Here is a 16,894-nt window from a genome sequence, read left to right on the forward strand (position 1 = left end):
TGCTCCTAGCTCTGGCACTGGCATTTTCTGTAAAAGCAGCTACTGCTTAGGGCTGCCTCAGTTTCCCCACAGTGCCTCAGAGACACTGAAATTTAATAATCTGACATACATAAAAAATTGAGCATTTCAGATAAGAGGAGCTAGACAGGGTCACGGTCCTACTGTGACATGATGCCTTTCAGCTTCCTAATAACCAGATTGTGGCTTAACCAGAAAGATCCTGTTGTAACCAATGTATAAACCAGGCTGGACTATCATCTGAGCTCCTCTGTGCCTCTCCTGCAGGACATTTGCAGAACATTCCCTCGACCAGGCTGTCTGACCCCAACAAAACCCCACTACAATCTCTGTCCATCACACATTGTTGGCCTTGAAACCCGGAGTACCAGGGGTGCCAAACAGATCTGGAGAGTGACAGACAAGCAGAGTCAGCAGAATGCTGCATGGAAATTCAAGCCTCCTTTTTAAACATCTCTGTAGCTCAGGGCAATGTGACCAGCTCTTACTGTGAAAAATCTTGGTTAAGGGTCTCATGGAGAGTTGGTTTTGTATCCCACAGTTTCTCTTTGCTCCCCAACCCAGTTATGTCTGGTAGGACATTCCAGGACGTGTCCTGGCAGGAAATGAGCACAGCTTGGCTGAGTGTTGATGTCCAGGTGTATTGTAGACAGAACAAGGTTTATTGTCTAACAGATGAGCCTGCAACCAAGCACATGAGTTTCTAATACAAAACCTCTGCAGGAAAATTTCAAGTTTTAAAAAAAAATATATTGGAAGAGATCCATTTTCACTGCTGTGCCACATGACAGCACCAGGCAGCACCACTCAGAAGCTCTGAGGACATCTGCTTACCTGAACATGCAAAGTTACATCTCAGAGGCTTATTTATTTGTTCACTACATTGAAGGGCTTCTTTGGGATGCTCACAAAGGCATTGTCAGACACAGGTGTGACACGCAAATAAATAAATAAATATAGAAAATTATACAAACCTTTAGGACAAGGAGTGTTGGTCTGGGGACCTGACTTTTCCAGAGATCACAAGGAATCTGTGATGGTAGGTGAGAATAAGTGGAGATTTGATCCAGGACACCAACAGGAAATACTTTCACACTAAATTTCACACCTCCTCCTATAGGTTTCAATGAGCAGTTATTATGACACACCCTGCAGGGCCACCAGAAGGACAAATCATCCCATCACACTCCCCTGAACATCTCTGTAATTCTCAAGGCTGTATATTGGAAAGAAACCTTGTTTGATTTTCCTCTCCTCACTCCCACTCCTCTCTGCTTCACTGATTTTCTGGGAAACCCCAGGGGAAATAATTTTTTTTTTTAAAGCAACAGATTTGATCAGGAACACCAAAGCTGTAGGCAGCCCACAGCCAGAAACAGCACTAGCCCCAAGATGAAAGCTAGAGAACATTAAACTTGACAAACAATAATTTCCATCCTGAAACATGATAAAAATGCCACAAAAAACCTTCCTGAACCTTAACTTCCTGCCTAAATAATTCAAGTTGGGTCAACAAATAGGTTTCTTTACAATAATTGTAAATCGAGTTAATAATGTCAGCCTATAAAAGATGAATGTCATGGTTACAGAAGAAAGAGTGCCCATATGGGTGTAACCAAACTGTGTATTCTACTCCCATCTGCTTTAATCCAGGTGATTTGTTAATGCAACAGCTGTCCACCCCCAGGTTATGAGCTCGATGTAGGATTTTCTTGTCTTCATGTGACAGCTACACCCACCTAAGGGGCCATTTCTGTCAGTGGGCCATCATGGCTCAACAGCTCCAATGGGCAGCTACAGCAAACTAGGCCATCAAGAACTTCCCAAAATATCCTATGACTCATAGGATTACACCACTCTGTTGTGAAATTCCCTGCCCTGGGGGAGGTATCTAGGCACTTTGGGTCCTAGAACTGCACCACTGGACGTCCAGATGAGGACCAGACCTTCCACAGAACCACCAGACCTTCAACAGGACCACCACGCCCAACAAGACTCAACCACTGCTTAACTGGGCTGTGAATACCACCCTGACCAACAGGGGCCAGGCTGTACTCTTTGTGGTTTTAAACTAGTTTGTTTGGGGTTTTTTCAGTATTGTTGCATTTATTATAATCTCTCTAACTGATTGTAACTCCAGCTTGAAATTTCTTGCAAGGTATTTGTGTGGGGTTAATTCCTCCCACTGCTTTACTTTCAAACCAACACAATGTGTTTACTTTTTTGGGTAAACTAATTTCTTTTATGAGAGCATAAATTCTAAATGTAAAAAGAAAACGTATTTTTAACAATTTATAATGTATTTTTATTAAGAAATCCTATTTTCTCATTTTACTGCAAATCAGGGCTCCTTTTCTGCACATTAACACGCTGCTATGGGAAGGGATCTGAGGTCTCCAAGCTGGAGATTCAAACCTCCATGCAAGCCCTCCTGCAATTCTCAGGGGATGTGAATCTATGCCCAGAAGCTTTGCAGGCAGGGCACAATCTCACCCTGCCCAAAGGAGTGACCCAGCTCACAGTCTGGGCTGAGCACCACCACAGGGCTCTGCAGTCTTTGCCAGCACTGCAGATCTATTCCACACAAGCAGTTTCTCTGTCCTGACCTTCCTGCTAATATCCCACACTCCAATCCAAACGCCTGCACCTCAATGAAATTGAATCAAGATTGCCATGAACTCATCTCCAGCCTCATTTTCCTTTTCCTGAGCCTTACCTGTGTGACAGCTTCATTACAAGTGACCTTCAGCACTGGCTTTTGTGGGGAAGTGATTTAGAACCAAATTACTGATGTATTTCTTTCATCTCCTCCCTCTTACTGAAAGTAGCAATAGCAGCCCTGGAGAGGCTGCCTGAAACAGTGTGCTTTTAACACATTACAGAAGGGGAAAAAGAGAGAAGAAATCCATCCACCATCACAGGCTAACATGAAGGGGCTAAACCATTCTTGGAGAAGTGCTGGAACAATTGTGCAATTTATTCCAAGGGTACAGAAGAGTCTGGTTTACACCAGCCAGGAGACAACTCTTGAGGAGTTGGGGACTCTACTGAGAACAGACAGAGGCAGCTGGAAAAAACAGGGGCCAGGTGGCTGCTTGGAAGACAGGATCCCTGTGGCACATGGGCAAAGCAGAAGGGAGATGGCAATATGGGCCTCATTGTTATGGGCTGGCTTAAATCTCATTGGAAGCAGGGAGAAGAGCAGCTGTCTCTGAGTCAAGCTAAATCAAGGAACACTTAAATATGTCTTTGTTTGGTACATGTAAAGCAATGCAGGCTGCTCAAAGAAAGACAAGGGTTGATTTGAATTGAGCTGTGATACAGCTTTACTGTAGACCAATGGCTGCGTGTTTTTGAAAGAGAAGAGAAGGAAAAAGAAGATGAAGGAAAAAATAACCAGAGTTAGAGAAGATTATCAAGAACAGTCAGAATAAGCAGAGGAAACTTGAAAAAAAGTCAAAGAGATGGTAATGGAGAACAGAGCTGTTAAAGAGACCTCTGCCTCCTACCAGGCACTAGCAGCCAGAGGGATTTAAAAGCAGAGGATGTGGGGAGCCAGGAGTGGGGAGGGTGTCCCTGCTCCCACTGACTGAAGAGATTTTCACCATCAGAGCCTAACACGTATCAGAATGCACCAGCAGCAGGTCCTTGAGTGAGTGTCCAGATCAAAGACTTGAAAACCTTGATCCACCCACGAGGCACTCCTTCTTTTCAGCAGCAGCATGCCCAGTTAGCCAACAGCTCCTGAGCAAGACTGCTGTATGATGAACCACAGAAAAGAGAATCTCTGTGATTCTCCACCCATGTAGCCCAGGAGCAGAGGGCAGAGACACACCGAACCATTCCCAGAACGAAACCATAGCAGGCTGTTTCAGCACAACCATTTCAGTAGAGTGACTTGCCAGATGAGAAGAGTTTAATTTACCAGCAGAAAACATAAAAGGAAAGTCAAGATTGCAAGCAAAGCAACAACAGAACAGCCAGCCATGGGAGCTGATCTGTGTGGTAAAGAGCAGCACGCAGGGACATAGCAGGAGGAGATTAACTGCTAACACTGAAGTGCTATTTCCAGCTGACATTTATCTCTGCCTTGAAATTCCCACTTGGAGAGGTGAATACAAACAGGAAAAATTTACACTGGCCCCTTTATGCAAATGTAACCTTTCTGCACCTGCCAGGTAGGGAGTATTTATTTACATTCGGGCTGCCTGGCTACATTGGCAGAGGGAATGAATCCAAACAGAACGCTGAGAAGACAAAAAGAATATGGCCCGTGGCTGTAATTTCAGGACTTGTTACAGGCATTACAATTTTAATGTGGCAATTGAGAGATATACACCCCAGGCAAATGAACTGGCAGAAGACTCCTTGACAGGCAGATTCAGAAATATTAATCAATGACACAGTCCATACCTGTGCCTTGCCAATGAAGGACCTCAGTAAACTCCTTTAGCATTGTGTACAAAGAGAGATTAATTCTACACTCAGACAGATCTGATTCAAATCTCCTTTGTCACAATGATTTTTTTAAGATGAAAAGATCTTGAGCAGTATGAGATGTCTGGGGGTGAATTTGTCACAATTTAAAATAGCACTCATATACATTATCAAATTAACAAGTTCATATTGCACTCTTAACAAGTGAAAATAAATTACCATCACCCCAGACATAAGACTGCCTTCCTTTTAGCATTTCAAATATCTCTTTGCAAAATAAAGTAATTTTAAGCTTTTTACATTAAAAAGTCTCTTTTTTTCCATATAAATACAATGCAGCTGTCTCTTCAGCAGAAAATAGCACAAGAGCCCTTTGTACAAAAGACCAGGGAAAAAGTAAATGTTGTAATAGATAACATTTTGCACCATGCCAAATCTCTATTGCACAGTTCACAGTTATCAGAAGGCACCCTGTTTAATTCCAATTGTCAGCAACTTATTGTGAAGTTCATTGATTAGTAATGACAAGTGTATATGTCCATCAAAACTTTTCTCTCTAATGATGTTTACATATTTGTCTCTTAGGTAAAATACAATTTCTCGTGGGTAAGAGTCTTTCTCCTCATAGGAGCAATCAGCTCCTGCAGGAATAGATTGATATGTAAGATTCTTTGAACTTATAAGGCTAGCTGTTCAGGATCCTACTGGCAAATGTCTTTGAGGGATTCACTTCTAGAAAGTATTCAGATCTCCCTGTCTCCTTGTGGGATCCGTGTCTCCAGGGTCACTCAATACATACAGGCACAGGGATTGTTGACAACCAATTTTTTTTAGAACTGCTTTAAGTCTCTTTAAGTCAAATCTAAATCAAACACTTTATAACTCACAAAATTGGCTTACAAAACAAGAAACTTTTTAAGCATACCTGGGTCAAATGTTCAAGCTTTTCACGGCAGCTGTGAGCCTGGAATTGACTTCTCAGCACAACAAAATAGCTTGTGGCATGTTGTCCCTGTAGGGTGTCCAGAGGATGAATTCATGCAAAGTTCACAGTAAATATTATAGAAATGAGCAGCCTTTGAGCAAAATCACTGGTTCCTCAGCTGACCTCCCATACCACATGGCAGCATTGACACCAAGCTAATTGGTGTCACACTTAAGAGCCTTGTGCAAAAAGCTCCCAGGTTTCCAAGATTGTCTCCTGTAAAATCAGGTTTCTTTCAGCATCTACCATCCAGCCCAATTTTGCTTAGTACACAAGAACTGACAACAGCTTGAGGTGATGTGGCTGCAGGACACTGAACCAGGCACATCCTCACCTTACCCTTGCCCTGCATCTCTGCCTGGCTGCCTTTGTGCAAGAACTGGGAAAAAGGGATTCATAAAGGGTCAGAGAAAAAGAGAACTCCCATAGAATAAAAGAGGAGAGAAATTCAGGTAGTTTTAAAGCAGTTAGTGAAGTCAAGAGACCAAGCTGACCTGAAGTCGGGGCAGTGAGAAAGTAATTGGACATTTAAAGGCTTGGACTGAGGTTTGCAAAGCCTTTTCAACAACTTGAATGTTCATTTTCATTTTACTGGATTGTATCCAAGAAAACCCTGTGGGCTGCTCTGCTGCTGCAGATCTGAATTTGGAAAAAAGAAGCTAGACTTTGCTTTATTTTTTATCTCTCTCTATATATAGAGAGATCATTATAAAGAATCAGCAAAATGAGCCAATAATTTCCTCATCAGAGTACCTGAAGGAAGGGTCAGGCTACAGACTTCTCCCATTCCAATTAAAGACATTAGAAAAAGCCCACCCATATGAGCCATGTGGGTTGTTTGTCTTTCCAGTAGGAAACAGCAGTAGTGAAAATTACTTTTTTCTGGTTTCTAGCTCTCATGAGTTCTAGGTTAAGAAGACTTGGGGTTTCAGTTCTGTCAGACCATCAACTGCCCAGCACATAAAGAAAGCAGTAAGCAAAAAGTAGCTGATAGCAGCAGGTAGCTCAAATAAAATTCTGAATCAATACCATTTATAGCAGAGACAGCTCCAAACACCGAAGTAGAGAAACCCAACTTAATATGTTTACAATATTTCTCACTTTGCTTTGCTCATTTTCCCTTCCCTACTTCTTTCAGCCATTATTTTTTGAGAATTAATTTCTCCATGGAGAAAAAAAGAGTTCATGTTTTATTCACCATTTGCTTACAAACTCTTCATAAATTGAATTACCTGTGTGGTAAAGGGGAACTGCCCTAGTTCTGCAGTGGAACTCAGACACCTTTCCCTTACCATGTGGGGGCTCATTGCTCTTCCATGGACATGTGCACCCCTGAGGACTCCAGATTCTTTTTTATTACCCTGACTAATTCCCATATGCATAGAATTTCACAATAGGTTCATGCATATTCATTCTGCTGATTTCACGTTACACTTACAGCTAGTTACACTTGTATTCAGTTTTTGTCAGAAAGTACAGAAAGAACTCCTGGGTCACTCTGCCCTGGTTCAAGGTCCGAGGAGTCTTTCTTATCTCTTATCTTTTTAGTGTGGAAATTTGCATTCTTTCTCCTTAGCTGGGGTAGTTTTGCTAGTGCTGTAGTTACCACAGTAAACAGCATATTTAGCAAGCTCAAAGCAGCACATTTCACCTAAATCCAAATGGATTTCTACCCTGTTAAATTTTCACTCTGTCTCACCCTCAGGAGGATGCTGAGCAACATTTAAACCTGTTCCCAAACTTCAAGCAGGGAGATTCATTTTCATGCCTGGGAATAGTGCAGAAGTGCTTTGTCAGCCATTAGAGAGCTGCAGAAGGTCCTGGCACCTGGTGGGAAACTCTCCATACCCCATGCCAAGCTTCAGACTCCTCAACCAAAACCCAACTGCAGCAATGCCAGGAAGAGATTCTGTGAGAGGGAGACCATTTCCCTTTCTTTTAAGGACATTTTAAAGGAAATGAATAATTCATCCTGAATTACTTTGAGCTGTGGCAATGCTCCACGTTACCACCTGATTATATGTCCCATAAAAAGAGATGACAGGAATTTATCTCTTTTCTTTTGCTGGTGGGGGGGATAAATATGCTGCCACCTAATGAGAGTGATGAATCATCCCTCAATGATTTGGCAGATTCGTCCTTCCTAGTGGGAGCAATAGGAAAAAGGACTTCAGAATAAACCTTCAGGAAAGGAGAGATCGTGGGGAGTGGAGGGCTCAGTTCTCTTAAATCCCATAGGACTGGGGAGTACCCAGTAAAGGTGTCTGGGCAGAAGAACCTTTCTTCTGAGAGCAGTGGAGACTGCAAAGATCAGGTGCTCATGTTGCTGCCTGGTGACAATGAAATGATTGTTATTCTGCTTTATTACTGACTGAACAGTGGGGTTGGCCTGGAGAAGAGGAGCTCCATTATACCTTACCCAGAATCATGCTTCTTTCTGGTCTAACAAGCAGTGCAGCACATGCCCATTGTTCATCTGGAAAATGGGAAGCAGAGATTTGTCCTGGGAATTAAAGCACAGCTTTACTTAAATGAGACAAGTGTGCAAGTGGGTGCTGCTCTGGCTAGAGGGATGCCCTGACCTTTACACTCAGGACAACACAAGCCTTTCCCAGGAGGAGATCATCAGCTCTGCCAAAAGCAGCTTTTGGGATGATTTGAAACCATCGAGCATGGATCCATTAGGGATTAGTCTAAGAAATGAGAGCTTCCTTTCCTTAAACCACTTGATATCCTGCTAGTGCTAGCAGTCCAGTTTGGAGATTTTGCCAGAGATCACTCAGCTACAGAAGCTGAGCTGGGTAGCACCACAGACCTTTTGGCCCTGGCACAGTGAAAGCTGAGGGAGAGAGAAACTCGAGGCAAGGACAGAAGTGAAGACATCATGTCTGATCACTCTGACTCTTTGACACTGATCACTCTGACAGGGGAGATGCAAGAAGGACTTTAGTGGTGAAAGAGATAACAAAGGACATTTCTAGCATAAGAAGAATAATCAGAAGATTGTGTTTCTAAAGGGACTGGGACAAAATGGTTGGAATGGAAAATTTTGTACAAACATAATGACTATAAATATGGGTAAAATGTGTAATAAACTGGCTTTGCTTTGCTGGCTTAAGCAGAGTCCATGTCAGTCAGTCAGTCCTCACAGATATCCCATATGTTTATGGCCATGCAGACAGCTAGAATCAAGCTACACCAAGCCAAAGGCAGCCAGATTCTTGATCTGCTTGCCCACAAGCAACATGTCCTGGATGAAAGTTTTCTCCCTCTTCACATCCTCCCACCTATGCCCTCAAAACCAGTTATGTTTCATGCTGTACCATAAATTTTCTGCAGCCAGGGGCACTCACAAGCACTGGAGCAAAGGAAACATTTCCTTATACACATGAACACCTCCAGTGGCCTCACCTGCACACTTTGTTCTGCTGCCTCTGTCCTCCAGAATGCACCCAGCCTGAGACAGCATGTAAATCTGCTACAAAGACACATCCTTCCCACCCGCATGCTAGATATGGGGAACATAAAACACAGTGGAGACTGCTGCTACTCTATTATTTATGAAGCTTTGGTTATTTCATATATAAATAATCCATTACTGCAAAATGTTGCTGGCACTGTAATTGAATATTCATGAGGTATTTTTGTGTAGAATTTTCACCATCATTTCAAATCCAGCCATAAAAATAAAAATTTCATCTTTCATTTCACAGTTTCGAGCCTTGAGAAACTAAATCTCCTTCTTGCCCTGAAGGCTTTCTGTGCAGGGTGGAACAAAGTAGGGTTAATATGGAAGGCAAGTTCATGCTGCATTGGAAAGAAGTGGGAACATCCTTCATTGTAGCTCTGCCTGCTGTCTTTTAACGCTGCCGGGATGCTTCATCTGGGGATGTATGCTGCCTGCATGGAGTGGGTGCAAATTCCTCCTCTCCCTTCTAAAAACATTTCTCTTTTCAGGTTTAATCCCAGCCAGATCCTTGACAAAGAAGCACCCAAGTGGGAGCCCGCAGCATGGAAGTTGAAAGTATGCTACTGCCACCCTGTGGGAAATGGTGGCCCTGAATTGCTGGGGACCACTCCAGATGTTCACAAGACCACAGCTGGTATGGTGGTTAAGGACGTATGTGAGGTCTTCATTGGCCTGATGAGACCCAGAGGCAGAGAAACCAGGGAATTTCCATTAAATAACTTTAGGATTTGCAAGGAAGATGTTTGGATGCTTTACAGGAACAATTGGTGGTTTCAGTTCCTTTTCCATGGTGTACCAGGAGGATTAAGTACCTCTGCTGCAGATGCTTTCAAGGACATCCTTGGCAAATTCCTGATGTAGGCAATGATCGAAATGATCGAGCATCTCTTGTATTCTGAGATATAAAATGTGCAGCTTCATCTGCTTGCCTTGCTAGGATTCCTTTGTTCTTTCCCTCAAGGGTCTTTCTTCTTATGCTTTTCAGCTTCTTCTTTTACACACACACACAAGAAAAGAAAACCAAAAAAAACAAAAAAAAAAACAAAAACCCAAACAAACAAACAAAACAAAACAAAAAAATGGGGGAGGACTAAGCAAAATCCAAACTCTATCCAAACTCTTCCATTTCCCTGCTTGCTGTCCATATCTTCTGTGAAAAGGTTCCACAGCTGCCTGCATGACACGTAAGCCATTGGCCCAATTCTCCTCTACAATTTATTCAGATCACAGCTCCTTCTTTTTCAATTCTGTGCACAGAAAGGAAACAGCAGAAGGAGAAACAGCAAGTTCCCAACTCTTCTAACCCAGCTGTCTCAAAACCAAATTGGGGCAGATGAGAGCCTGGCAGCCTGATCTGAGATCCCCATCCCCACAGATCTTCCACTGGCCATGTGCAAGTGGAATATGTGAGTCTGTGTCAGCTGAGCATATCCCAGATGGGGCCAGAGCTCTCAGAGCACCTTTCCTTCCAAGAATGATTTATGGGCCCTGCCAGTCCAGCAGACTGAACTGCAGAGACAACTGGAGCATGCAGCAAAGAGCACAGCAATCCATCAGCACCAGCTGAGAATCACTCAGGAATCCATCAAGAGCTTCATCATGGTGACATCTTTGCAGAAGCAGAAGGAGAAACAAAGGGAAAAGACAAAGACAGAGACAGAGTGAGCAGGGACTGGACAATCCACACAGCATTTCTCAGAATTTCAAAGCCATGGAAGCAAAGCAAGATGACAGACATTTTTTGGGTCTTTAGTGATTGAGGTGGTCCTGTTTCAAAGCCACAAGTCACAATGCCTCACACAGCTGAGCAGGGCTTTCAGTGCCAGCAGTATTCAGGAATTGCTTTCCCACTGGCTACCTTTGTGGAGGTGTTACTCACTTCCAGGTAGGACAACTGCATGGTTTTGAAGGCAAGAATATTTTATTTTTCAGAAGCTGCTATTGGCAGAAGGAAACAAGCCTAGCTCCACTACAGAGAAGAAAGATGATGCCCTGTAGTTCAAGAAATATAGAACAAGCTGCAGCATGTCACTATACAGCACTGGAGTTTGTACCCTGACCTAAACCTGACACCTCAGCAAGAGCCAAGCTGAGCCATTTTTCACCCAAAAAACACATAGATACAAGTAGCCCGGACCAGGAAGGACACAAGACCATACACAAAGCCTGTAGAGACACCCAAGTTCAGAAAATTCCATGTGCAACAGGTCAGCATACACAAAAAGAAAGGGGTAAACACGGAGATTAAGTGTCTGGAATCTACAGGTTTGGCAGAAACCTAGAAGATGCAGACACACTCATCTGTGCAGTGCCAGTACGAACACAAGAGTGCACACTGTCTGTCTGTCTGTCTTTGATCTACAGCTCAGTGGTAGGAGATATGTCAGGGTCCCCAGTAACACAACTTCTCTCCATCCCAAACTCTCTAAAACAAACAGAATGAAATTTGTCTTAAATCTGTGTTAAGCATCATGGAGAGTAGTAAAGAAGTGAGATTCTGCTCTTAGAGGAAATAAAATTAATTCATATTTGAATAGAGAGCAGCAGAACAAAGCACATTATTTCTTTTGCTTTATGGAGAGACACTGTTGATATTTTGAGTGATGCTGATTTCAGGTTACCTCAGGAAAGATGAAGGATGTGTTGGGACATCTCAGAACACCAGAAAATTTGGCAAAAAACTAATATCAAATGAACAAAAGGATTCAGAAGCTGGAAGTAGAGACAACAAATGTATTTTTACATCACAAGGTGGATAGGATTCAGCAGGTACAAGAGATATGGTGAGGGTCAGGGCATCTGTGGGCAGAAAGCAGAGGTGAGCATGAGCTGGAATGACTGCACAGGAGGAGAGCAAATACCTGAGGCTGGGAAGAAGAGGTCACAGATCTCCTGACACAGGTTTATTTCTGATATTATTTCTGTCTCTCCTGGGGTCCCTGACTTACCTCCAGAAGACCTTCTCCCTACCTAAGCCATCCATGATAGAATGAGAGGAGAGGGAGTGTGTCATTGCAATGGGCCCCCAGCTGGGTAATAATTAACATTGATTCCATGAATCACAGAAGGCTGATCAGTCTCTATCTTTTTATTCAGAAACTCATTGCTTTTGTAGACAGTTACAATACAGGTAGACCTAATTGGTCCTCCAATCCAAACACCATCACCAGTGGCTAATTAAGAAACCACTCTTTGGTAAACAAATTTCCATAACACATTTCACATGTTCACAACAACAGGTGCAGCAAGTGAAGATGAGAATTGTTTATTGTTCTCTTCTCTGATCTTCTCACAACCTTTCCCAGGATGATACCAGGGAAAGTTATGTTTTGCTCTCTGTGGCCAGAGAGCTGCTGCCACAAGAGTTTACCTCCCTGCCCTGAGAACACAAGACAGTGTGGGGACAATATGATTATCATTTGTCTTAGGTTGGAAATGAAAGATGTGGCTGGGGGTGTGGATTCCATTGCCGTCTGTTGGATGTGGGGCAGTTATCCTCTGTTAATTTGGCCACCTGGGGCAGCTTTCTCTATCCCTTCCACAACCAATCCTCTCTCTGGAAATTATCTTCTGTTCATGAGCCATTGAGGGTCCCTGCATGGCTGATAAAATTACATCATTTCATTGTGAGATGCTCCACCCCAGAGGAGGAGAAAAGCATTCCTACCTGAATAGAATCTGGGATTTAGAACACCACAGCAGCCTTTTCCCACTGTATTCCCAGAGGAGCAACTTTCTTCTCTACAGGATTCCCAGAGAAAGACCAGGCCCATCTACACCAGCACTGGACCTTCAGAGGAAAACTCCACCCTTCTCCAGGATCACAGCTTCAACAGAACCACATTTGTCACTCCAGGAGGACTGTAAATACCACTTAATCAGACTGCTATTGACACCCTGACCCACAGGGTGTCAGGTCACATTCTGACTCTGGCAGTGTTGTTTTGTATTTTTATTTTTATATTTTCTTTATTTTTTTTTCCTTAATAAAGAACTGTTATTCCTGCTCCCATATATTTGCCTGAGATTCCCTTAACTTCAAAATTATAATAATTTGGAGGGAGGGGATTTGTACTTTTTGTTTCAAGGGAGGTTTCTGCTTTCCTTAGCAGACACCTGTCTTTTCAAAGCAAGACACCAGTGTAGCAGGAGCTGTTTTCAGAGCACAAGACAGGCTGTGCTGTGTCCAGTTACTGCCAGCACATCCTCTGGTGCCATCTGTGTCACACAGACCATGTGGAGCCATTTCAGTTCATGATCCTTTTATCTGCCTAACCAAGGGATTGTACACTGCTTGTCCCAAGAAGAATAATGAAGCCTCATACATTACACATCACCCCAAAGGATTTAATTACCCTTAACCTAAGGGGAGGATTTGCCTTCAGTCTCCAGCCCTTTTATTATCCAGTTGTTGCTCCATCTACAGCACAGATCACAAAGGAATTTTTTAAGTCAACCTTTGCTTGGGCATCATTAAGGCCTTACATAAAGTCTCATGCTGCTCACAGCTTAGAGGAACAGAATGAGACAGAAGCACTGAAGGCAGCATGGCCTTGTTCTCCCTCTTAACATTGCCCTGCAAGGACAAGGGGATGTCTGGCTCATCACCAGAAAGATTAAATGATGGGTCAAGAGAAATGAAGCACTGACACTTACCCTTTCCTCAGACCCAAGTTTGCTCTGAAATATGATGCTCAGGCAAACAATAATAGCTCTGGCTTGGTGAAATACTGTTATTCACACATGGGAGCAGCAGCAGCATTAACCAGCGAGCCAAGACTCCTCTGGGCTACACAAGGTGCAAAAATACACCAAGACAACTGCCCCACTGCAGAGAACATAGCCAGTGCTCTCAGCTGTTTTAAACATGCACACGCAGGTGAGCTGGAGCTACTGAATTCTGCTCCTGGCTCTTCCAGTGATCCACAACCTATTTCTTCATATTTCTTATTTCATATTTCTTCAACTGTCTTTGCTTCTCTTCCCATGTCTGCAAACTGGAGTCTTACAGTTGAATAAAGTAGATTATTTTAAAGAGTCTAGATGTCAGAGTGTTACAACTCAGCACGTAAGAGAAGCTCTACAGGGTTAATCAAGGCATCCCATTCTCTGTTTTTTTAACAGCTTTCTGTTCTGGCTAACTTTAGAGATGGCTGCCTGGGGCTGCTGAGCACCCTCCCACGCACAGCACCCCAATTTACCTGCCAATTTGCAGCATGGCCTACTAAAAACAAACAGCTCTCCTACACACAGAATTTAAACACATGGAAACAATAATAATAGTAAAAAAAAAGTGGCCTTACTGTGCATTATAAAATAATGAAACTGGGGTTTTTTCAATTTGTTTCTATCCCAGATAGTGGCAGTGATCAGCACTTTACAAAATATGCTTCTTCCACATCCTGGCATATGTTATTACTGTTATTAATAGCCAGCTATTCCCGAGGGCAGCACTATGTACAGGTACATTTATTTCCTTCCCAGCCCTGTCACCCCCTTGCTGGTGCTCCAGCTCCCTAGATCACATCCCACTCTGAGGCAAGGGAGGCAAATGGAAAGTTAGGTACCATTCTGCCACACTCCAGACACAGCTGAACCTCATTCTGTCACTCAGGATGTGCCTCTTGTTAGTTTTATATCACCATAATGGCATTACCTGTCTCTCATGCTATTGTTATTTTCTGCTCCTTCCTCCTAAATCAAAACTGGCCATAGAAGAGGGAAATACTTGAACACTGCCTCCTTCCCTCAGAGCTACCAGGAATGGGAGTTATCAAAAACCTGCTACTCAGTAATGAGGCCAACTCTTAATTTTCTTTTTCCAAGTGCTGATTCATGCCTTTTGTCCTCTGGGCATGATCTGACATGTCCCTTGCATGGCTAGTTCTTCTCAGGAGGGCTGCAATAATCAGGTATGTGCCTCAGTGTTACTATGAGGTTCCCAGTCACTGCCTCACAGCACACCCTGGCATTCAGATATATAATGAATTGCAGCTTAAGGATATAATGTGCAACAGCTGAGCTGGAATAACCACCCTCTGGCCACCCAAACGATAAAATGGACAAACAAGTCAGTGCACAGCTTTGTTTCTCCACCTCTCTGTGGATGTGACATCAGAGAGAGAGAAAGCTAGATAAGTTTTCCCAGAATTGGCCTGGGAAGCTTGAGGGAGCTGGAGATAAACAATGATAGCCAATTATTAAAAACAACCTGTAGGTGTTGTTTTTATAAAATCTGTTTTCCTGTTAATCTCATAAGATTGTTTACAAATGGATGTCTTGTTAATTAGTCAATCAGGTGAAATGTACTGATTAAATGACCAAGCAGGTCCACCAGTGTATAAAAGAAGTGGCTTATGCCACTTAGCCTTTTGGCTGACTCTGTATCATTTCTGACTCAGTGATGCTCTCTACTGCCCATCTCCCACTCTGGGAAGCAAGTCTCTTGGTGTCCAACAGAGCAGGAAGGTGGCCTGAGCAAGGAGAGCATCTCCAGGGAAATTCACCACCTTAGGGAGTCCTTGGGCTGGATTCACAACACACAGAATGCATTGTCTCTAAGGCAGATGTGGTGAGCTCCTTCCTTTCCTAGTTAGTAGCAACTTTTGTAGTCACATTTGCCTTCCCTGGGTGGGATGAGGCTCTGGGCAGTCACTAAAGTGTTAAACCAACACCCTGTCAGCAATGCAATCCAGATTTGTGAGCAGAGAAGAAATCAATACCACAGGGAAGTTCAGCTCCTCTTTGCCCACTGGCCATGTTCATCACCAGCACAAGGTAACAATCTAGAGCTGTTTAATAACACAGCTCATTAGGCTTCTGACAACAGGGGATGATGGAACTAAGGCCTCAAACACAAGCCTTGTGATTTTATGTGCAAATGCAGTTTTAGGCTGAGTATGCTATACTTCCCAGCATGTGAGGGACACAGGTCTGGCATAAGATTCAGAGGGAAATTTCCTATGAAAATCATGTAGGAACCCCCTGAGGGAGCAAGACAGAATGCTCAGAAAACTGAAAAATAGTTTACATTATGCAGATAGAGATAACCTAGATTAGACAGTTTCTTCAGCTTCCCAATGTCAGGAAAGCATACAGAGCTCACTTTTGTCAGAGAAACTTCAAAAGAAACACTTCTGGATATTCTATTCTGGATTGTAACTTTTCTCCTTGAAAAGTTCGATTTGGACCTGAAGCTTCTCTGCTATTTCTGATAAAAATACTCATAGAGAAACAGAAGTGTAATGGATAACCAGAGTCCAGTTAAGAATACACTGCAGTTGCATGGAAAGAATCTCATTAGCTGCAAGCTTAGACGTGGTTTTCACACAGGTGAAGACCAGTCCCTGCCCAGCCAGCAGAAGAGTACAAGGACACAAGGCACAGCTCTCCTGCCAGGACCATGGTGCCATAGACAAAGGCTGGAGAACTAAATTCACCAATAAAACAAGGAGTAAAATCCTGATCCCTTTGATGCTCACTGATTTTAAGGATGTTATAGTCCCTCTATAACACCCTGTATAGTGCCAGAAGAAGGCAGAGGTGATGTGGAAACCAGAGCAAGGCTCCCAGCCACTACAGCTGAAACACCACCACATTCCTTCAGCAAGCCAGGCCACCTAAGGGATCATAGACTTTTTGGAAGAACCCCCAGCCTGATTCAAAGTTTCCTAATAGGAGACAATCCACCAGAATCTGAGGCAAATTGCCCCATAATTATCTCCTTGTTTATGTTTTATTCCCAGCATGAGTCAGATGACATACACTTCCAGCTATTCTATTTCTAGGTGCTGGATCTCACTGTGGCCATTGTCTGCTAGATTAATGAGTTTTCTATTATCAGAAATCTTTTCCTTGTACTTACAGACCGTGATTAAGTCAACTCTTTAGCTTCCTTTGTATAAAGGAATATGCAATTTCTTGGCACTGCCACATTTCACAGAGTTGCATAAGAATAAATATACACAAGTTGTGATCCTACCATG

The sequence above is a fragment of the Lonchura striata genome, chromosome 21, assembly GCF_050655825.1.
Source record: "Lonchura striata isolate lonStrDom1 chromosome 21, ASM5065582v1, whole genome shotgun sequence".
NCBI classification, from domain to species: domain Eukaryota; kingdom Metazoa; phylum Chordata; class Aves; order Passeriformes; family Estrildidae; genus Lonchura; species Lonchura striata.